General features: G+C 41.6%; 2 pseudogenes; both read right to left on the bottom strand.

Moving 5' to 3' along the window:
* The window catches only part of LOC138828852 (chromodomain Y-like protein), a 158,488-nt pseudogene extending 139,496 nt beyond the window's left edge, over positions 1-18,992 (bottom strand).
* Positions 18,993-21,777: 2,785 nt separating this feature from the next.
* LOC138828851 (tubulin beta-2 chain-like) overlaps positions 21,778-23,701 on the bottom strand; it is a 45,318-nt pseudogene continuing 43,394 nt past the window's right edge.

Genomic DNA, 23,701 nt, shown 5'->3' with positions numbered 1-23,701 from the left:
ACTGATTAGCTAGTCATTCTATAAGTTTGTATGTAATAAATACAGGTCATTGATTAATTTAATATTTATTAAGTTTTGTACTGTGATTAATTAATGGAGGCATAATTTTAGACCAAATAATTGGTAGTAGTAGAATATATAAAAGTAAGATATAGACATCACTTTATATAGAGTTATACACTAGAATCTACATAAATGTCTATCTGTCTCTGCATACATTTATGGATGCATATACATACGTAAATACACACATACACTGAAATCTACACATCTATGTGTTTATATAGTGGCCACTCCTAGGGCTTGATCTCAGGTCCTCAAAGTTGCCCGATAACTTCACTTGCATCAGACTGGTGTGCTAATATTGACCCATTCATAAAGTGGGACTTCTAGGCCCAGAGTTCAAATCACAGAACTGCCAAAAACTTAATCCTGATGGAAGAAGCCAATTGTCCCACTTGTTTTCCTAATTGGTGAAAATCCGGGGTCTCAGGAATGATGTCTAATACACAGGCAAATCTATGTCCTATGTAATAGGATGTAAAAAATATTATATGTGTAATCATACTCACTAAAATATATAATAAATAAAACAAAATAAAATGAATAACTACACTAACTGCAATATGCAGTAAACATGTGTATGTAAATATAAATCATGTATTTAAAATGTATACGAGTGCTAGGACTTGAATTCAGGCTCTGGAGACAGGCCTGACTTTCTTGTCTTCCAGCATGATGATCTCCCCCTTCCCCCACAATGCTGCAGATTTACCCAGACCCTGAGTTCAAATCCCAGGCCTGGCAGAAAAAAAGGGCATGAATTCCAAGCCAAGGAGCCTCAAAAAATATTTTAGATATTTTAATGTATGTATGTATGCATATATGTATGTATGTATGTATGTATGTATGTATGTATATATGTATGCATTTTTATTTTGTCAAGCACAGGGCTTGGACTCAGGTCGCAGCAACTCTGCCTCAGCTTCAATCACTCTAGGCTAGGGTGCAGCCACTGGACCCACAGCCAAACCTGGGTTCCTGGGCCCCAAAGGCTGACAGGAAAAAAAAAAAAAAAACACTAGAAAAAAAAAACTCGGCAACTTGCATATGGCTGCAAGTTTTACATTTGTTTTCTTTGCAAGGTGACCTTCCTGGGTCTGAATGACACAGTTGAAAAGTGTTAGTAACCTAGCATTGCTGAAGGCTGGCGGGCTATCAGGGAAGCCATAGGCAAACATGGCAACATAGGCCCTGGGTGGGAAGCCCGGTCCTGACCCTTACCAATGGTGGGAGATCCTAAAAGTCTCGTTCCTATTCATAGGAATACTGATGGAAGGTTATGAATGTCAAGGTTAGAGTGATTTTAGGAGGCCAATGGAGTTTAATGAATATTTTTGGCACACTAAAAGAATACTATTAATTACATGGATGCAATTATTTTGGGACAGTGGTTGATTTAATTAATAATTCATTAAGGATGAAAACAATATTAATTACATGGAGGCATAATAAGTACCCAAGAATTGGTAGGAATGTAGCATATATAACTGAATATTGTATAGACATCTCTGGCACTCTATAAAGATCTATATTTATTTGTGCACTACCATCTGCATGTTAATCTGTTCTTATTTTTCAAACCCTGGGGCTCGATCTCAGGTGATGGAAACTACTTGTGGGCTCAATATGCACCAGGCTGGCATGCTGACACTCACCCATTCATGAATTGGGCCTTGTAGGCTGTGAGTTCAGATGCCAGCACTCACAAAAATTGAATTGTGGAGTAAGAAGCCCATGGTGACACATGTTTTCCTTTTCTGTGAAAGTCCTGGATGTCAGATGTGAAGTTTCATACACAGGCAAATCTATATCCTCTGTAATAAATGTAATAAATATTCCATGTGTAATAACAGTCAATAAAATAAATGGCAAATAGATGAATGAAACAAAAAATTTAATGAATAGCTACACTAAGCACAATATTAAGTCAACAGATGGGGCTCTATTTCAGGGCCTGGCAACTGGCTAGGAGCTGAATTGGCTGCTGTGCTTACTATCACCCATTCATGAACTTCTAGGCCCTGAATTTAGATCCCAGCACTGCCAAAAGTATAATCTTGGAGTGAGAAGCTAAGCATGACATGTTTTCTTTTTCTTTGAAAGTGCTGAGTGTCAGGTAAGATGTATAATTTGGATGCAAATCTATATGCTATGTAATAGGATGTCATAAATGTAATAAATGTCATAGGTGGAATAATTGTCAATACAATAAATGATAAAGGGTTGAATTAGTGAATCATTCTATATTAAATTAGATGCAACAATTATAGGAAGTGTATTAAGTTTTATTAATATTTTATTAAGCATTACCAGAATAAAAAATTACATGGAGACATAATTAAATATCGAATAATAGGTAGTGACACATGATGCATAATTTAATTATATAAGACATCTGTCTCATTCTATAAAATATGTAAATATATATGTGTATATGTACATATATGATAAACAATAATGGGATATTGAGTAATTATTAATTAATGCTTTATTAATTGTTCAACTGGGACACATCATTAAATGGAGACATAATTTAATATCTAATAATTGGCAGTAATCCCTGTAACTACTGCTGCCTCCTTCTTGCCCTCATCGCTGGCCTGTCAGTGCCAAAAAAGGCCTCCAGGAGAACCCCTCCACCCCTGCACCAATGTGTCCTGTACTTCCAGTGACTCCTGGTGGTCTGTATGATCTACATGACCACAGAAGAGCATGAGGATATATGTTACACACAGACATGAAGAACTAGTATGATGGCTTGACCTTCATGGCCTCTGAAAATGGAGGTTTGACCTGCATAAGTTTTGCTTCACTATGAATTTTCTATTTTCACACTGAACACCATATACTTTCCTTGTGATTCCTTTATTGGTTTTTGTCTTATTCTCTCATAGGCTGATACTATGTCTCTGGTGATGGCACCAGCAGATCCAAGTGGAAAAGGAAGTGGGACATAGAGTACCCATCCTTTTCAAAAGAGTCCACCACAGGTCAGAAGAACAAGTCTTAGGAAAGTGGGCACAGCTGATGCTTCCCTCTCTGAAGCATGGCTCAAGTTTGGAGAGGAATTTCAAGACATCTGAAATATTGAATTATTGAAATATTGAATTATCTCCAAGACCAAAGAAACAACCACATCTAGTAATTGAGCTCACAAGTATACCATGGAGATCCAGTGAAAATGATCAATCAGATGAAGATAGGACACTGTTTAAAATACAGAGAAACAATGGGATTGGCACTATTGGCAGGAACAATTTGTGTACAGAAAGAAGATAGGGCCAAGGGAGATGAACTGCAGTTGATTGACTAGAAAATGGACAGTGACAGAGAAGAAACCAGTAAAAGCAGTGAATGTGAAGATGAAGAGGGTGCCATGGAAATTTCAGATGGTGCTTCTAGTGCAAGTAGTTATTCTTTGGCAAGTGATAGTAGGAAACCTGAGCTTCCTAAGGCAGGACCTGACTTTATTGCCTAGCTGGACTAAAAGTGAAGATCCTCCTGCCTCACATTCCAGAGTTCTAGGATTACAGTCATGCATTACCACATTCCTGTTTGAAACATTTAACTTCCATGTTAGATTATTTCTTTTTCACCTGTGGCCTTTATAAGCCTGACTTCGACATTTTTGGACCTTGGCGTGAACATTTGTCTGGATTATGAGGAAACAATAATTATTCCAACAGTTTTCCATATTGAAACACCCACTCCTTGGGTACTTGTCAACTCACTGTGTTCATCTGGCCTGTGTGGAGATTGTCCATTCTGCTCTGGTCCTTAAGAGGTCTGCAAGATTCTCAGCTGTGTACTAGAAGAACACAGAGATGGAGAGTTTTAGATAGCAATGAGAAAAAAGAAATTTACTTCACTGAAACTCTATTATTTGCCTTATTTTTGCCTGTCATATTTACCTTGCTCACAGTTTACATTCTTTTATGGTATAATGAAGTAATAACATTTATTTTCCTCAGCATTTAAGTTTAATTCTTTGTTTTCATTGAGACAAACTTCTAAGAAAGAACAACTAATCTCATGTTCATTTCCACAAATGGATGTTTTTATTTCATATTCCCTTGTAAGACAATAATTCTTGGTGTGGCAAGTCAGGAAATAGAAATAGATTAAAATTTTAAACATGATACATTTATTTGTGATGTCAGTAAGCTTTGGAATTTTAGTCAAAAAATGTGTGTGACTACTACGTTTACTCTTGCCCACTCTGGTGAGAGCATCCTTAATTACTAAGTTATTAACAAGTGAATGGATTGCCAGACAAACTTTGAGAGTTTTTGTTTTCTTGGCAGACCATTAAACATTTCTTTAGAGGAAAAAATACCACACTATTTCTGCTCTTCATTGAGTCTACTATACTTCAGTTAATTCATCTGTAACTATTAGCATACAACTGAATGTATTTGCTTTTGAGTTTATTGGAACATTCTAGCAGCCACAAATAAGGGAAACCATGCAGCTTGTGTTCTCTGGGTCTGGATTACTTCCCATAATATAATTCTTTCCCAGTCTTTCCACATTATTACAAATGGTAGTCTATCATGCTCTCTGATGGATGAGTGGGATTTCTCTCTGTTTGTGTGTGTGTGTGTGTGTGTGTGTGTGTTCATACATACATTTATATATATGTATATATGTATATATGTACATATACACACATATATATGTATATATATATTTATATCTATATATACATATATGTATATAAAATGTGGTATACATGTATGTAACCTCATACATACATACATATATATATATGTATGTAACCTCATACATACATACATACATACATATATATATATGTGTAACCTCATACATGTATACCACATTTTATTGATCCATTCACCATTTTAGGGTTTTCTGGGTACTGGAAAGTGAGAGACAGGAGCCTTATCCCTCTGTTTGTGGGAAGACATGAACTCTTGTAGCAACAGTCCTGAGCCTTGTTACCCTTTTTTATGGCCTGAAGTGGTAAAAGCTGATCGACAATTTGTTCACTTTTGCAATTCCTGGGGCCTGAACTCAGTGCCTGTGCACTGTCCCTAAGCATTTTTTGCTTAAAGCTAGCATACTAACACTTGAGCCACTGCAACACTTCCAGCTTTTTCTGGATATGTGGTTACTGAAGAATCAAACTCAGGGCTTCATGCATGCTAGGCAAGCACTCTACCACTAGGCCACCTTCCCAACCCAAGGTTTTATTTTTTTAAAAACTAACATGTAAAAGAAACAACTACATGAACAACTGTATTACAGGAAGCAAGCTCCATGACTAGAACCATGACTTCCCTGGCCAGAAACCTGGGAGACCAGGCCTTTGCCACAAGTCTCCTGTGAGGTCAGCTTCCAACCACTGAGCATCATTTCATTGGCCTGAAAGGAAGGAGAGTGTTGAGATGTGAAACATGATGCAAGCAGACAGAGGGAGCCTCATCCCCCAATGTCAACAATGAGGATGGTTACTCACAAACCCCAGATCCTGTGGCACATGTGCTAGTAGACACTAATTATGAATTGTGTAGAGTCATGATCCAATGGGCAGATGGGTTGAGCTATTATGAGAAAGACATAACCTCATTCAGAATCATATGGACTCCAAAAATGTGAACTAGAAAAGGTCTACTTTGTGTTTGAGGTTATTGTTTTAACTTCCTTTATCTGCACTCTATCCTCTAAAGCCAGCTCCCATGTGTGAACTCTTCATATGCAAGAAAATGAGCCATAAATAAGGCCAAGTAATTGTTAATCTTATGGAAGTGAGCCAGGCATAGAATGGCTGTCTGGGGTTTCTTTTCCTCTCTGAGTTACAAAAAGTGACTTGTTCCTGAGACAGAGCCCATGTTCTAATGGCTGAGCTATTACTTCTGGATATCACATTTCACCATGTGGATATAACTATAAGAGACAAAGCAGCCAGGACTTTGATGTTCCCAAAATTATTGCCATGCTGAGTGAGTCTGACACATGACTTCGAATGACTGCATGAAGGAAGTGAACATTCTTTTGTTTTTACAACATGTAATAGTTTATAAATCGATACATGCTTATTCACTTTACACTGACTTTAATTTTGTCCCAGGTTTTCATTTTGGTTTCAGAGGAAAGTGTCTGGATTTACCATTCCAACAACAGGCTCCCAGATGCTCATGCAGGGTGAGGAGGGGAGAATGGGTCGAAATGATGACTTCCTTCTGTGTTTCCCTGGCAGTGCTGAAAACCAGACCCAGAGCTTCTGGGCTTCAGGTAAACAAGCAGTGGGTAGAGTCTCCCTTTTCAAGAGATGAAATCTTCATGAAAATTGCCCACAGGACACTACAGTTTCCACTGCTTTTTTACTTCCACGCAGTGCACATAGCACAAGAGCTAATGCTGGAGGGCACGGGTATGGCTGACTCACCACCCTTCAAGAGAGGCAAGAAGGATGAACACAGTGGCAGGGGACCTGTTCCTCAGCAGAAAGCCTTGCAAGGTTCTGAACATCACCCTAAGTGAGGCTGGCATTTGAGCACAGTCTTGGACAGGTCATAAGCATCTGAAGAGTGTGGAATGTTCTGCTAATCCACAGGTTGACTAAGCAGCCTCTCCTTGGGGGAAAAGGATCTACTATAAGTAAACATTTATCAGAAATCTCACTAAACCTTGTTCTTTATATTAAGTCAGTTTTTTAAGGCAGACAAGTGAGAGTGGATAAAGGAGAAGGGCCCTAGGACCACTGAATTTTCCCAGATAACTCAGTGATAGTGGTTCCACTCTGTTCTCTCAGTAACTTCTCTTTTTTGAGATAGGGTCTAATCTAAGTAGGACTTTGGGCTAAGCTACCTTTGTATGCAGATCATAGGCATGTACCACCATGCCTAGTCTCATTATTTCTTTTTGTTTTCTGCCCTTTGAAAGTCAGCCAATAGCTCTAACATCGTTCTCTTCCATTACATTCTATTCATGCCCTTATCTGGTTCTCTCCATCTGGTCTAACTGGAGCCATCTGTCTCTAGCCAGCACACTGTCATGGTGGTCCATCTTCCCAGCTAGCTCCATACACATCTGTTTGTTACTAGGGAGTCTTTCCTGACTTGTGCTTTTCACTTTTCCAAATGACTGGATGTGCAAGACAATAAAAGGAGTTCCTGAATTTTGCCAAGAGTGTGAATGACATGACTGATTCAAGGCTGTTAACCATTTTCTTTTCTTTTCTTTTCTTTCTCTCTTTTTTTTTTTGGTCCGGTTGTAGGGCCTGAACTCTGGGCCTGGGCGCTGTCCCTCAGCTCTTCAGCTCAAGGCTAGTGCTCTACCATTTGAGCCACAGCGCCACTTCTGGCTTTTTTTCTTTTTGCTTATGTGGTGCTGGGGAATCGAACCCAGGGCCTCATGCATGCAAGGCAAGCACTCTACCACTGAACCACCTTCCCAGCCCCCTGTTAACCATTTTCCACTTAAACACACAAGCAGTGGGCCAGGATTGGTGGCTCATAGCTGTGATCTTAGCTAATAGGTAGGCTTAAATCTGGAGGATGGTGGCTCTGAGACCAGCCTAAGCAGAAAAGTCTTGAGATCCCACCTTCAAAATAATCGCAAAAGAAGGGCTGGAAGTATGGCTTATGGTGAGCATACAATATGAGCAAGAGCTGTCATAGTATAGGTCACCTTGTGCTGCTTGTAGCACAGGTCCTTTAGTCCTAGGTCTGTACTAATAACATCTCTTCAATTCCAACTTTGTGTATGTGTGTGTATGTGTACAACTTCACGTACTCGTGCACTTGTTGTGTACACTGATAATATTAAGTTGCACATGCTTATGTTGCAGAGACTTCAAACCAATTTTTATCTTTCCAAACACAATGAACCATCAAGAATTCTACCACTGTCAACATTCATTACAAAGATTCCACTTCCAAAATGCCATTTGGTTTGATGGTGTTTACCTATCCATATTTACTTAGTCTTTCCTCTAGTTGACCCTCATCCTCCCATACCATTGCACCTCCACACATTCCCCCAGATTATTGTTTACAATGATCTTAACATTTTCCTGGAAATAAGGATTCTTTAGTGGTAGAATTAGCATTTAATTGCTAGCAAGTCACCTTCTTCAATAATAACTCACAATGAGCTTAAAGATCTACCCTTAATCAGGTAGGGATAGGTGTACACAGCATAGTAAAATGGACAAAAAAGCATTTCAATGCCAGGTGGACCACTATGGGACCTGATGCGATACCATCATGTGCTAAACATGGACATCCCAGGTGAGGGCAGAATACTCTCTTGTACGTGTGGGACTCCTGGATATCAGGAAAGTAGGAGGCTGAGACCTGAGTCCAACCCTTACTCTTCTCAAATTGCTGGCAAAGTTTCAGAAAAACTCAGTAATCTGCCCAAGGAAGGTATGCTAGGCTACAGGTGAAGAAAGACAGGAGCCTAAAACATGGCATGCAATTTCTGAGAAGACACCTTCATACTTACTAAGAACTTATGAGCTTATAGAAATTGATTTGTTGTGGTCAGACAGTGTGGGTATGCAAGCCAAGGAGGGGACTGGCCACTTTCTTACAGTATCATCCTATAGTGACAAGAAGAGGAAAATAACCCCAAATGGGACTGCACTGGTCATCTACTTGATGTCAAAGTATTGGGGCTGAACAGTACTGAGTGTTAACCTGGACTGCTGGTCAGAGAGCTGGAAAAGTAGGGAGTAGGATGTGAATTGAATGATAAATAGAGGGATGGGTTGATGGAAAGAATTGTCAACTGCAACATCACATTCAGATCTACCAGAGATCTCTCATAAAGGGCCAGTACAGTCAACCATATGAACCCATTAGCACTGGTCATTCTTGTTTGCTAGCAATCACTTTCTGACTTATCAGACATACACACACACCCCAAATGGCCATGGTTTGGTGGACACAGAGGGCTAGAATATAAATGTCAGTAAATGCCTGACATGTTAGCAGAGAGTATCAAAGTTTAGCCACCCTGCATTGTTCATTCCCAAGATTCTCAGCCTGTTAGGTCCTTGTGGCAAACTCAGTGCTCCAATGGGAAGAGATGCTGCCTCCAGGCCTCCCTTTCTTATCCTCCAGGTCTCAGAAGTCCCCAAAAGGCTGGTCTAGAGGTGTGGGGGAATAATGCAGGCAAAGCCCAAGTGTTGGAGACTCCAATTCATAGCAATGATAGGGTGCTGCAGAGCTCTGGATTGTGTTGTGCCTCCAAGGGAAGGAGGCACTGTTGGCACATGAGTGCATCAGGGTTTCCTGATCCTCCCTGCCCAACAGCAGCTGTTCTGGATTGAGCAGCACACTGGGATGGGGTATGAGGCACCCTGGGGACAAGTACCCACCAGTAGAGGGATGGATAGGGCAGGTAAATCTACAGAGAACAGTGCCAGTACTGGGCAGCTGTGCTCTTTTATCAACTTCTCTACATTTCAGTTTTCAAAAACAACTTAGACTTTAGAGTAAGTTTCAACCTATGGAAAATTTACACAAGTGTGTTTCCCTCACTGCCCTAGCTCTCCCTTGATTCACATGTCATAAAACATGTTAATCAAAGTCAGAACATTTCCACTGAATCCATATTAGTCATTAAACACAAACCCCGTACCAACCTCAACATTGCCTCCTTCTGCCCTTCTCTCACTCAGGAGTCCATCTGGTCCTGCAGATCGTTGCTCTCCTCCCCTTTGAGGGGCCAAAGTTCCAACTAAACCTCCATCCTTGGCCATCGTGAGGGGTTCTGCTCAGCATTTGCTGTCTTGGTAGGCATAGATTGAGGGATGTCGATGGACTGTTCCTCTTTGGCAGGAGCCTACAGAGCAACAGATGCTGCAGCAATCTCAGTGAATCACACTGGGGCACCGAGGTCACCATGCTTAACCTTGTTCATGGTACTCGTGTTAGAACTCAGAGTATTGTACTTGCTAGGTAGGTGAGCTATATGCCTATTTTGTGCTGCTCATTTTTTAGTTATGGTCTTGCTTCCTATCCAGGTACATGCCTGGGCCTGGACTCACCTATTTTAAGCTTCCTGTTGTAGTGAAGTTGATATTAATTGATAGCTTAAAAGGAGATGTCACCCAGTTTTTGGCTTGGGCTGGCCCTGAATAATGATCATCCAAATCTCAGCATCTTAAATAGTTAGGATTACACATGTGACTCCCAGCTCCAATGTGCCTTCCTTCTCAACCCTACCAACTCAGCAGTGACTGACAGCTTCCTCTCCTCAGTTGCTCTTACCCTCTGGAATTTCAGAGAGGAGACACACATTTTCTTCTTCATTGTACTCTAATTGCTCCCAAGATTGCCTGAAATTGTACTATCTCCCCTCATTGTAGGCTCCCCAAGCAAGTGATACCCTTGGATACTGGATATTTCTACATGAGGAAGTAAACTTAGCTGTGAACCCCAAACGGAGATCCTGTTACTTCAGCTGTGGGCTGTCAGTTCCTTCCGCAACTCCCTCAGCTACAGTCATTTTCCATGACACAATGGTCTTCCTGAACTCCCCACACTGATGGGTACAAAGACAGCATCATGCCAATTGGCCAGGTCAAACTATGGGACACTCAGTGGTGGAGCTGGAGGAGTTGCACTTGTCCCCTATCCAATCTGACATCCAGTCCCTCTCTTCAACAGAATTCAATCTTTGTGGATTCTCCTCTCTGCCAACACTCTCAGTCTGTCTCTAGAACTAAGGAACAAGGTATATGTAATTGAGAAAACACAAACACAATCTCTCATCATGAATGGACCAATTTAAATAGTGAAAAAAATGAGCCACAAAATTATACTGAACCCCTCTCCCTGCTTCTTTTATTTGTGCAAGTTTGCTCCCTAATTGCTTTGTGTGTTTGTTGGGGAAGGTGTGTGGGTACGGGTGCAGGGGATATTGTGTATAATAGGACTTGAACTCAGGGCCTTTGGCTCTTTACCTAGCTCTTTTTTGTTCAAAGCTGGCACTCTACCATTCCAGCCACTGATCCCTAGTGGCTTTTTCCAGGCTAATTGCAATAAGAATCTCTTGGGTTTCTCTGCCTACAATGGCTTCAAACTGCAATTCTGGTATCAGCCTCCCAAAAGGCTAGTGTGTGAGCCACTAGTGCATGGCCTCCCACTGCCACTTTAAAAGGGCAGATTTTAAAGTGAAGTAAAAGAAAATTCTTGATTGAAAACTGGGTATCAGTGTGATTTAGGTAAATCTGGAGGCTCCTCATGGGAGGAAAGGCCTTCTCCTGGGAAGTATTACAGCACTACATGAACCAAGTGGGTTTGATGAAATGTCCCCAGAGAACACACAAGATACCCTGAGTGAAACAACACCCAAAGCACAGGTTCTTAGGACATTGTCTAAAATAAGTTTTTAACCAAGGTGCTCACAGATGTGCCTCCCATATCCTTGGGAAAGATATCAGTAGAGCAGCCATCTGGATTCTGTCCTATGGGGGTACAAGGTGTTTGGAACCAAGACTTTTCCTTGGTCCAAACCACATCACAAAGAGGCCATGTGGCTGCTCCTAGTCCAATGGCTGGGCCTTTTACTGCTACAAAATTAGGCTTCTTAAACTGGATGAAAGTATTTACTAAGTTTCTAAAGTTAAAAAAAGTACACAGGGAAAAGTAAAAACATTGCATATGTGAGCAGATGACAAAAATCTATTCTAGATTGGAAGTTGCCAAGCAGAAACTATGCAAATCATAAAAATTAAGATTTCTTAAAAAGCCTCCTCCCAGAAAAGGTAGACTGTGGATCTACCTGCTGCAGGTTGTAAAGGCTTACCTACAGCCTGGATATTACACAGGTGTCGCTGCTACCACCAGTTGTAGGTGACATAGCCAGAAGGGCTTTCATATTTACAGTGGCTCTTGGCCACTCTGACTATTGCATATAGCATTTCCAACTTTCTCTCTTTGAAGACCCAAGGATCATACTGACTTTAGGGAGTTCTTATATCCAAGAAAAGGGAAAATTCAGAGTGAACTTGGCACTAAGATTGTCTGGTACTGACTGAAGGGTTATTGACTAAGGGATATAACCTGCCCCTGCAAGAAGACTTTACACATTGAATTGGAAACACGTATTTTCTTAGGTCTTATAAACTGGACTAAATTAACTTATGGACATGGAGATAAGCTAATTTAAGACATAAGGTTGGAAATAAAGATCAGCAAGCATCTCAATGCCTGTATCCCATTATGTGTTGTTGGATGCTACTGCCACAGGAAATTGGAGAGCAAAGCAGACATGGGAGAGGGAGGCCTTTGCAGGGGACAAGAACTTGCCATAAAACACAACCAATGCTGTGCTGGAGTTTGTTTTATAGGCTTTGTAGTTCCAGGGAGGTTGATGCTATACTATATAGGGAATCTGCTTCTTCCTCCCCACCATACAGCTGATTCTGTTTTCAGAGGTAGTCTCTTGTTCTGATTTCACAGAGTAGATCAAAGCATAAACTTATACCTGCATACATATAAAGTGATTTTTTTATAGGTAGTTTGAGCCTGACCATTGAAGAATAACTAAAACTTTTCATATACAGAGTTCTAAGCCAGAGCTTGACTGACAACAGCTATTGAGGCACTTCCTACTAGTTCCTCATCCTCTGAATACTATCAAGATTGAATATAGTGCTGCATCTCCCCTCCCCCTCCCTTCCCCCCCCCCACCCCTGTGCAAGTCCTGCAGTTGAATTCAGGGTCTTCTGCTTAGTTGGCTGGCACTTGAATACTTGAATCACACTTTCAGTCCTGTTTGTACTAATCATTGGAGGCTCAATTTTAACAGACTTTTCTAATTGATCTGGTCTTAACACAAATCCTCTGGATGTATCTCAGACTTTTGAGTAGCTAGAATTACAGATGTGAGTCACTGCTTCCAGCTAGATTATATTGTAAGGAGGGAGGTTGGGAGGTTTGTAAGGAACACAGGAGAACAGGGCTTGCAGATGCAGATTCCAGCAATTGGTGTGAGGTGTAGTCCATTAGGTGAGGCCAACCTCATCTCAGCCTTGCCAATTGCCCCCAAGGTAAATAATGTTTTGCATTATGCAAGAATTGATCCTTTAAAAGAATAAGCCACACTAATATCTAAGGTTTCTAAATGAGATGGCCCAAGGCATTATTTGAAAGCTCACAATGGAGTTTAACGATAAAGCTGTGGTACATGAAAACATAAGAATAAAAAAACTGTCCATGATTCCATGCTTCTCCCATGATATATTTGTACATACATAAAAAATTCTCATCTCAAGCCCAAAGAAACACAGGTCCCATGGTTTCCCTTATTTGCAATGACTAGTATATGTCTGAGACAAGCAGAAATGTTCAGAGGAGTTGATGTTAGGTGAAATGAATCCCAAGATAAGGACTCATATTTTTTCTTTCTTGCTATTGTTTTAAACATATTTATAAGATGATTGTTTTGTGTTTTTTATGTCCCTCCTCCTCAGTATAATCCCTGTTTTCACTGTATTTGATGTTGCTATAATTTGTGGAGGGGAAGGGAAAAAAACAAATTGTTTAAACAGGGATACAGGTGAACCCATTGCAACAATGAGATGTACAAGATGTTATGTCGAAAAATGAATTTTACAACTCTGGCGTGGTATGGGGAGGGAGATGGGAAGGGATGGTAAGGGAAACAAAGGAGGGAACAATGCTTGATAAGAAATGTACTCATTTGGGCTGGGAAGGTGGCTCAGTGGTACAGAGCTTGCCTTGCATGCATGAGGCCCTGGGTTTGATTCCTCAGCACCACAGAAGCAGAAATAAAAAGCTGGAAGTGGTGCTGTGGCTCAAGTGGTTGAGCGCTAGCCTTGAGGTGAAATGCTGAGGGACAGCGACCAGGCCCAGAGTTCAGGCCCACGACCGGACTCCCCACCCCCCAAAAAAGAAATGTACTCATTACCTTGCTCGTGTAATTGTAACCCCTCTGTACTACATTTTCAAGATTAAAAAAAATTCTGGTTTCAAAGTCTTTGAGGATAATCAATACCAGGATTTCAATAGGATTGATACATTGTTTTATAACTGGAATTTCAATTTTTGCCTGGAATGATAATAATGTCAAATGAAATTATGTCTCTATTTCAGAGGTCCATGCTAAATTCATCAGCAGCCCTGCTCAGAGGAAGGGTGCAATGATGATGTGTAAACTCATTTGTAAACATGAGTTGAACAGAAACTCAGTTTGTTAAAACACAGCCACCCACCAAATCTTTGTAGAAATAACCTGTCAGGAGAGACCTCTCCAGTCCACAAAGCTGTACGATCATGAACTACAAAAATCCAGCGGCAGTGTGGCTAGTGGTAGGAGATCATGATGGACCTAAAGAGGAAATGTGTACAGTTTTGTTAAGTATACATGCGGTTGTGTTTGCTAGCCATGGGGCTTGAACATAGGGCCTGTGCACTGTCTCTGAGCCTCTTTGTGCTCAAGGCTAGTGTTCTACCAACTAAATCCCAACACCACTTCCAGCTTTTTCTTAGTAGTTTATTGGAGATAAGAGTCTCATGGACTTTCTTGTCTCAGCTGGCTTCAAACTACAATCCTCAGATTTCAGCACCCTGGGTAGCTAGGATTACAGGCATGAACCAGCAGGCTCCTGGTTTTTATACTTATCTTTTAAAACTTAATATTAAAGCCCATAAACATTAATAGGTGTACAATGCAGCATACTCAATTTGTATTTGTTCCCACTGGATTATCTGTGAACTGAGTTAAAGGCTGTCTTAGATATGGAAGGGAAGGAAAGATTTTCCACAAAGTTAGTTTTTGAAGACATTATTATTCAATAGAATTCCTTCTGAGAAGACACTTGACAAGATCAGACGTTAGGTCAAACCCTCATGGAAGGGTGTAGGAATTGTCTGGAGAAACCAGGCAACAAAATTTGAATTAGGAGGTAGTGTGCTTCCTTCCTCAGCTTACTCAACTTTATTATCTGAAGAAGAAAGGAATGAGTAGGAAGAGGTCAAGTTCTAGGGCCAGTTTACGGGTTTGTTTTGTTCTCTCTCCAAATCCTGTAATATAGGAGTGCTGAGTAATAGCCTCTTCCTTTGGAAAGTCTGCACATTATCTCACTCTATCATGAGAGGAGACCTCACTTCTGTGGAGATAAGCTTGCTCTTGGGTCCTTCAGACACATAGTATGCAGACATCAAAAGTTCAATGCTATAAAGGGAACCCAAGATACTCAGTTTTATCAATGATGTAAGGGCCATTTCATGACAATGAATCTGCAAACTGGGTATCATCAATTCCAATAGTGGAAATAGCAGCCCTGGACAGTGGATGATGGGATGATGTAAGATGTTAATTGATCTCCATTCTGACTTCCCTTTCCTTCCATTCTGAATATTTGCCACAATGAAGATCTTTGCCTCAAAAAGTTTAAGGAATTTGAGTCATGATACCACAGAAACAAGCAAAAATACAATACATAGAAAGATTGTTTTGTGTAATGTCCCTCATAGGCATATAAAGTTAATTTAAATAAACTGAGTAAGAGAAAGGTTAAGTGAAACTGCTTTAAATAAGTAGTTTTTTCTGATTCTCCCATATTCCATTAAGCAAAATTATTGCTGATAAAAATACATTTACTCAAAGCAGCAGCAATGCAGGTTTCACAGAAGCACAATGTTTCAGTTTCCTATAATATCAGCTGAGCCTTCTGTGGAATCCAGGAGAAGGACATGGCATTGGGAGGCTGGGAGAAGTAATAGGAGTGAGGATCTGATGAAAACAAGCATCTAAAATCACCCAAAAGTGCAAGAGATGAGGTTTCTACTTAAATATCTGTATCTATCTTTTCTCTTTCTCTAATCCCAGTACTACAAGCCTCAGCCACTGTCAAGGGCAGAGACTGGACACCTGAGGAGGGAGAAGACTGGAGAGCAGCAAGATTGGTAAGAAAAGCTCTAAGATGCATAAGAGAGAACTCAGGTGGTCTCACAGAAGATGTACAAAGTCACCACTGAAGACAATGGTATGTGTGTGTGTTTGTGTGTATGTGTGTGCATGTGTGTGTGTGTGTGTGTGTGTGTAAAAAGTGAGGCTTAAAGACATGCAACATATCCTGAACTATGATTTAACAATGAGCAGTGTCTACACTTTGATATGAGGTTCTGATAGTCTAGAGCAGAATTATGTCCACTGATGAAGGTTTATAATTTCAAGTCAAGTAAGAAGGCAATGCCTTCTAGCACCACATCTGAGAACTCAGAATAATAATGGGATTATAATATTTCAAACCATAGGTATGTTATTTTGGGGAATAACAGAGATGGGGGAGACTGAGATCCAAGGCTAGTCTAGGCAAAGTTTTAGCAAGCAGACCTTATCTCAACAAATTATTCTGGCTAGGTGGTTCATTCCTGAAATCCCAGCTCTGTGGGAGGTGTATGTGAGGGAAGAGCAAAGCCCAAAAATTACTTAAAATACTTAAAGCAAAAAGGGGGCAGGAGGTGTGGTAGAATGCATGCCTAGCATGTATGAGGCTTTGAGTCCAATCAAATCATAGTACTATTAAAACAACCCAACAGATGTAAGATGTGTTCATTAGCTGATTCAGCTTTTTTCCTCTCTACTAGAAATATTTAGAATTTGGGGAAGCATAGGAGAAGTGTACAGCACAAGTACCATGCAGCTGTACATTATCTATACAGCACTCTTAGCCAACATGCCGAGCACTTGCTGGGTTTCAGTTGTTGGCCTCTGATAAGCAGTCATTAATGTCAGACTCATAGAAAGAGCAGATGAGTTAATTGAGTCAACTGACTTAAATGACTGACATTGAAGCCTATGCAGGGCTGTGATCTTCAGTTCTAGTACTTGGAAAACTAACCCCAACCCCGATGCAAACACATTGGCTCTGCAAACCTGATTGCATCTGCCATCTTGGTGCCTTTTCTCTTTCTATCATCTGTGAGATGGTCTATGAAGTAAATTAAGTCCAGGCCACAATAGAAGATGCTGCCGGGTGCACTGAGATAGACCTGCTGTTATTGGCAGTGGCTGTTTTCAGGGCACTCAGGACTTCTTTTATCACCGTGAAGTCACCATAAGTTCCAATGATAAGGACCACTTTGGGTACAGACTACTATAAGCATTTTAAAGACCCCTCTGTATGGTATTTTCACAATAATAATCATAATAATAAAAAGAAAGCCTTTGTTTCTCTGAAGGTTACAAGAAATGGGTATTTCTGCAGTTTGAACAGCAGGTGGCACTTTTAACTACTTTACAAGTGAGTCCAGTCTGTTGTTTTTGTTATTGTTGTTGCTGATTTAGCTTAGGATAGAAACCTAAGTGATATGGTGAGAGGGCAAAAAATCATTTAAAATTATCTTGGAAACATTAAAAAACCTCACCAGTGAAGAGATTGCAGTCTAAAAATGTACCAAAAATCAAGCCCTGAACTGCTTGTTCTGTATGAGTGTAGCTAGCACACAGACCTTCTGTAGGTAGCTTTCCTTGTCTGGAACAACCTACTCAAGCTGTGTACAAAGGAAAAGAAACAACACTAGAACTTAAAATTTGGAAATGCCCAGTGCAAGTTGAGATGTATGCATTTCCAGAGCCTTCCTAGCACTAGGGGCTTTTGAACAACAATCTCTTCAACAACAATCTCCTTGGCCTTTGCAAGCTGCCTTTTCAGGTATTAGTCAATATGCATGCATAGAAAGCCCCCTTGCTGTGTGCTCTGCCACAACACTAAGACCATCAGTGTTGTAGGATGATAGGGAAACTTCTCCCAGGACAGAATGCAGCCATTGTTATGTTTAGCAAATAATTAACCTGTCAAACTGGGCACCAGTGGCCCTTGACTATAAACCTAGCTACTCAGGAGGCAGAGATCTGAGTATGCCAGTAAAAATCCAGCTTGGGCAGGAAAGGCCTTGAGACACTTATCTCCAAGAAACCACCAGAAAACTGGAAGTGGCACTGTGGCTCAAGTGATAGAAAGCTAGACTTGAGCTGAAGAACAGAGAGACAGCCCCTAGGCCTAGAGTTCAAGTCCCATGACCAACAAAATAAAGAAAAAGAAAGAAAGAAAGAAAGAAAGAAAGAAAGAAAGAAAGAAAGAAAGAAAGAAAGAAAGGAAGGAAGGAAGGAAGGAAGGAAGGAAGGAAGGAAGGAAGGAAGGAAGGAAGGAAGGAAGGAAGGAAGGAAGGAAGAAAGACAGAAAGAAAGAAAGAAAGAAAGAAAGAAAGAAAGAAAGAAAGAAAGAAAGAAAGAAAGAAAGAAAGAAAGAAAGAAAGGAAGAAAGCAAGAAAGAAAGAAAGCAAGCAAGCAAGAAAGAAAGAAAGAAAGAAAGAAAGAAAGAAAGAAAGAAAGAAAGAAAGAAAGAAAGAAAGAACCTGTCATGATGAGAGATATGGCAAAGCTCAAGCCTTTGCAGATAAAGACATCCTGACCTGGGAGATGGCTCAAAAACAGAGGCACTGTTAACTTCTCCTGGTAAGAACCAAAGCTCCCACTGGAGCCCATACCATTAGAATAGAGCAGATCCCCAGCACATGCCTACAGCCCCAAGTCAGTGTGGCCAGAGTGATTAGCAGCCAAGCTTCCAAGTCCCCTTTGATTCCTGCCTCCTGGGCACATTGTGGGCCAGCTCAGAAGGAGGTTTCAGAAGAGCATAAAGAGCCATGAAGCAAAGCAGTCGTGTAGAAATGCAAAGCACATAACTCCCACCTCTGGGATTCCAGAGTTATTCTCAGATTATTTTGTGGATAAGAAGATGTGAGTGAATTATCTTGCTTCCTGAAAAATATCTCTGTATAGGTAGGTACTCTTTGCCTCACACTGAAAGGCAACCACTTGTCCAAAGGCTGGTCTCATCTGTGGCCAATAAATTTCCTTTTCCCGGCCATCACCCCTTTAACAGACATCTGTATGTTGGCTGATAGCACATCCATGAATGGAGATGTACCTGCAAAGGGTTTGAAACCATAGTGGTCCATGATGTCCTATCACCATTTCTCTCCCACTGTCATCTCAGAATTAGACCAGAAGCTGGTTGCAATCACCGCACATATCAACACAAGACTGTCAATACCAGAACCTTGTCAAAGTCTACTTCAAAGATACCTTTCAGTTTCAATCTATGTCTGACAGAGTATCTACCCCATACTTTTTTGGTCTAGGATATGTGAAGCTATAAACTGGGAGACTTTTAGAGAATAAGATTAGAGAGAACGGGTCTCCTGGACAGGATCTGCAATAGGTACGACAAATTGGAAGGAAAAGGGAAACAGCATAAGGAAATATCATTAACATGGCCAAAGTGGTCAAAAGACATCTCTCCAATGCAAGAATGTCTTTCTGACAAACCTGTTCTTGTTGGGCCATGGCCTGGTATGGTAGTGCCACTTTACACTCTGGTCCCATTAAAGTAACATACATGTCATGGCTTCTTCCTTCTATGGCCTAGGCTGACTACCAGAGGTTCATTCCCTGTTTCTACCTCTGCTTTCTAAAAGGGTACACATATCAAGGGGCTCTCTTCTTTCCCCCTACAAATATTCTACCAATGTCCCCTCATTTCACAATTCCTCATTGCCAATCTGGGTGCTGCTTTTCTATGAGTTCTAATGTATCCTCTCCTGAGCCTAACATTTGTTGCCTTTCCTCCTTTTGGTGCTGGGGACTGAACTGAGAGTCATGTGCATGCCAGGGATGTACTCTACCACTGAGCTGCATCTTCACCTCTGAACTTTGTTTATCATACTTGTCAAGAACTCTATTAAGTATTTGATACAATTACTAAGGTACATGAGAATAAGGGAGATGCTGCACTTAGCAATTGGACAAAAAAATCACCTATCTATAGGAATCACCTCCACATTAGCTTGTGTGGCAATGAATGCAGAGCTCTGGCTAGGAGAAAACAAAAGTCATGCCTGAGAAATACATGGTGGTCTACTGGTAAAATTATCAACAGGAGTTTTCTAAGGAGTGAGGCATGAGTCATTAATTATGAACCAAGAACTACTTCTTCAAAAGTGTAAAGAAATAAGCCAAAGCCACCAGAAAAGACTCATGAAAAGACTCATAAATGAGTACTTAAGAGAAAACAAAAATGTTCTTAGTCAAACACTGGTAGATAGGATGGGTGGTGCCTCCATCACAGCTTGGCCTCAATCCTTAACCCACTGAGGAATGAGAGTGCCTTGGCCAGGCCTGCCTTCAGTTCTGACCCAGCAGCCTTAGAAGATTTGAGGTCATCCAACCTGGTCAGTTCTAGGACTAGAGACCCAGGGGTGTCAACACTTCCTCCCTAGGACTCCCACAATGGAAGCTATTTGCACTTTGATCTCCCTGGGGCAAGGACACAAAACAACCTGCTTCTAGTCACAGATCACTCTCTGGGACAGTTTACTTTCTAATGAGTGAGATCAGCTTGGCTTAAAGATCTCTATCCCACCCCTCCCCACCCTACCCCAACCTCAGGCCTGGTAGAGGAAAACTTACGGAACTTACCATCTCCCAACTTTACTAGCAACAAGGGACTTGCACCTCACCCAGAAGTACCTTTTCCTTAGAGCTTTCTATAAGTTGCAGTATTCCCATAGCCCTGTTTCTGAAGAAAAAGGTACTCTTACAGGTTATTGGTGGCCATGGAGGAATGCTTGGCACAGACAACCTGCCTGGAGCCTCACTTAAAGAAGAGTGAAAGATTCTGGCAAAAATAACCAGTGACTGATTTGGCCTCCAGTGAAAACAGAAGTGTTTACCCTCTTCCTGGCTATTGTAGGTTCTAAGCAATTGAGATTTCTGTTTCACTCATGTAAAGTAAACATACCCAACAGGCTAGATCCATCCATCCCTTATATCCTTACAACACCCTGTGGGCCTCAGACAGCTTTGACTGCTGGAAAAATGAACATGAGAATGGGTAATTGGGACAGGCCATGTTTCCCCTCCTCTCCTTGACTTGGAAGTACTGTGTCAAGCAGTTCTTTATACACTATGGGACTGGTCAGCTTCTCAGCCTCTCACTTCCTCAAACAGCTAGAGTCACTTCTGTACTTAAAGCTGCCAGACACCTTGAGAAACTTCCCTGGCAACCAGGAACTTGCACTCATCCTGTGAGCACTGCTTCATTGCCAATTGAACTCTAAACACAGGGATCAGTGTTCCTGATACTGTTTCTGGGGAATGTGACTGAAATCCCTCTGATGGGATATGAGACAAGAACCTGTGGTTGTCTGAAGGAGAAGTAGCATCTGGATCTAGTTTTCTTTTTCTTCAAACTGCTTTTTTGCTACTTGCATGCTTTCGAGATATTGAAAACTATAAAACTGGGCCAGGGGGAAAAACAACAACATTGGCACTTGTCATCCTCTTCTTCAAAATAGCAGAAAAACCATGAATTTAATACTCCTCTTCAGTACCAGTCCTATATTGCTAAGATTAAATCCTTCTGGCCAAATTTATATTTCAAATACACTGAAAGAATAAAAAGGATTCTAAAGAAGAAAAAGGGCTCAGGGTATAAAATGTATACTTCTTTATTTATACAAATAGGGTTTTAAAACAATCATTTAAAAGAAATCTGCATTTTTACATTCACCGTCAGTGAGTTCCTGACAGAGAAGGCTGAGCATGATGATACATAGCAAGGTCCCACTGCAGGACAACAGTAGCTCAGGAAAGCACCATTTATTTGAGAAGCAGTAGGCATGCTCTAGCATTCCTGTTGCACTGCTAGCAATGGGAAGTCTTAAACCTCTTCTTCCACAAGACTTCTTCAAATTCCCCCTGTTCATCAGCAGTGGCATCTTTGCATTGCTGGTACTTGGACACCGGGTCGTTGATGTTGCTCTCAGCCTCAGTGAACTCCATCTCATCCATGTCCTTGCCTGTATACCAGTGCAAGAATGCCTTGTGCATTGAACTGTTCTGAAGTGTGCTTGAAGGGTTCCTGGATGGCCGTGTTTTTGCCAATGAATGTGGCCAACATCGTGAGGCTATGTGGGGGGATGTCACACACAAGTGTCTTCACGTTGTTGGGGATCCATTCTGCAAAGTAGCTGCTCTATTTGTTCTGCAAATTGAGCATCTGCTCATCCACCTCCTTCATGGACATGCGGCCTCGGAAGATGGCAGCCACTATCAGGTAGCAGCCATGGTGGGGATCACAGGTGATCATCGTGTTCTTGGTGTCAAACGTCTGCTGGGTGAGCTTGGGCAGTGAAAGAGCATTGTACTGCTGGCTGGCACGGCTAGTCAGGGGTGCAAGGCCAGGCATGAAGAAGTGGAGGCAGGGGAAGGACACCGTGTTCACGGCCAGCTTGCGCAGGTCTGCATTCAGCTGTGCAGGGAAGTGCAGGCAGGTGGTGACCTTGCTCATGGTAGCCAACACCAGGTGGTTCAGGTCTCCATAGGTGGGCATGAGCAGCTTCAGGGTGCAAAAGCAGATGTCATACAGGGCCTCGTTGTCAATGCAGAATGTTTCATCTGCATTTTCCACCAACTGGTGGACAGACAAGATGGTGTTGTAGGGTTAGGTGAGGATGATAGGGTTAGGTGGATAAAGGCTCAGCCCAGCACTGGGAACTAGTGTCTGGATGTTAGGGAGGAGGGGTGCCTGTTAGCCATCTCCTATGGACTATGATGACATATCAAATATGAAGTTGTCTGGTCTGAAACTCTGGCCAAATGGTTCCGATCTCACTGAGTCTAAGGTGCCAGTGTCCAACATCTTGGGCAAGGGCATGACACTGAAGGTGTTCATGATGCTGTCTGGGAACTCCTCTCGGATCTTATTGAGAATCAGGGTGCCCATGCCTGACCTGGTGCCACCTCCCAGGGAGTAGGGCAGCTAGAAACCCTGGAGAGAGCCACACCTTTCTGCTCACCACTTCCAACACTGACTCCACCAGCTCGGCTCCCTCTGTGTAGTGGCCCTTGGCCCAGTTATTGCCTGCCCTGTTCTTGCCTATCAGACACAAAGACACATACTCCAGGAATAATGACTGTGCTATATACATTGTGCAGACTATAGGCTCCTCTGAGCAACTTTGGCTATTATTTTAGATACACTTTGATGAAATAAAGGAAATGTTTTCTTTTTTTGGGTCCAGTCATGGGCCTGAACTCTGGGCCTGGGCGCTGTCCCTCAGCTCTTCAGCTCAAGGCTAGTGCTCTACCACTTAAGCCACGGCACCACTTCTGGCTTTTTTTTTCCTGCTTATATGGTGCTGAGGAATCGAACCCAGGGCCTCATGCATGCAAGGCAAGCACTGTACTGCTGAGCCACCTTCCTAGCCCTCAGGAAATGTTTTCAATGTGTCTGGGACCCTACAAATCACCCAGGTTCTAAAGAAAGTAAAGACAATGTGGAGGAAGATACATTTTAACCCAAACCACGTGCGTACTTCTAAAAATGAGCAGAGCCTGGGGATGGGAAGGGGTCTCAGTGGTACAGTGCTTGCCTCACATGCACAATGCCGTGGGATCGATTCCTCAACACCACATAAACAGAAAAAGCCAGAAGAGATGCTGTGGTTCAAGCGGTAGAGTGCTGGCTTTGAGCTGAAGAGCTGAGTTACAGTGCTCAGGCCCAGAGTTCAAGCCCCACGACCGACCAAAAAAAAAATGAACAGAGCCTGCCTCAATACTGGAAAAG

This window comes from Dipodomys merriami, unplaced genomic scaffold (genome assembly GCF_024711535.1).
Source record: "Dipodomys merriami isolate MVZ:Mamm:240054 unplaced genomic scaffold, mDipMer1.0.p SCAF_166, whole genome shotgun sequence".
NCBI lineage: Eukaryota > Metazoa > Chordata > Mammalia > Rodentia > Heteromyidae > Dipodomys > Dipodomys merriami.
This window is presented reverse-complemented; position numbering and strand designations above follow the sequence as displayed.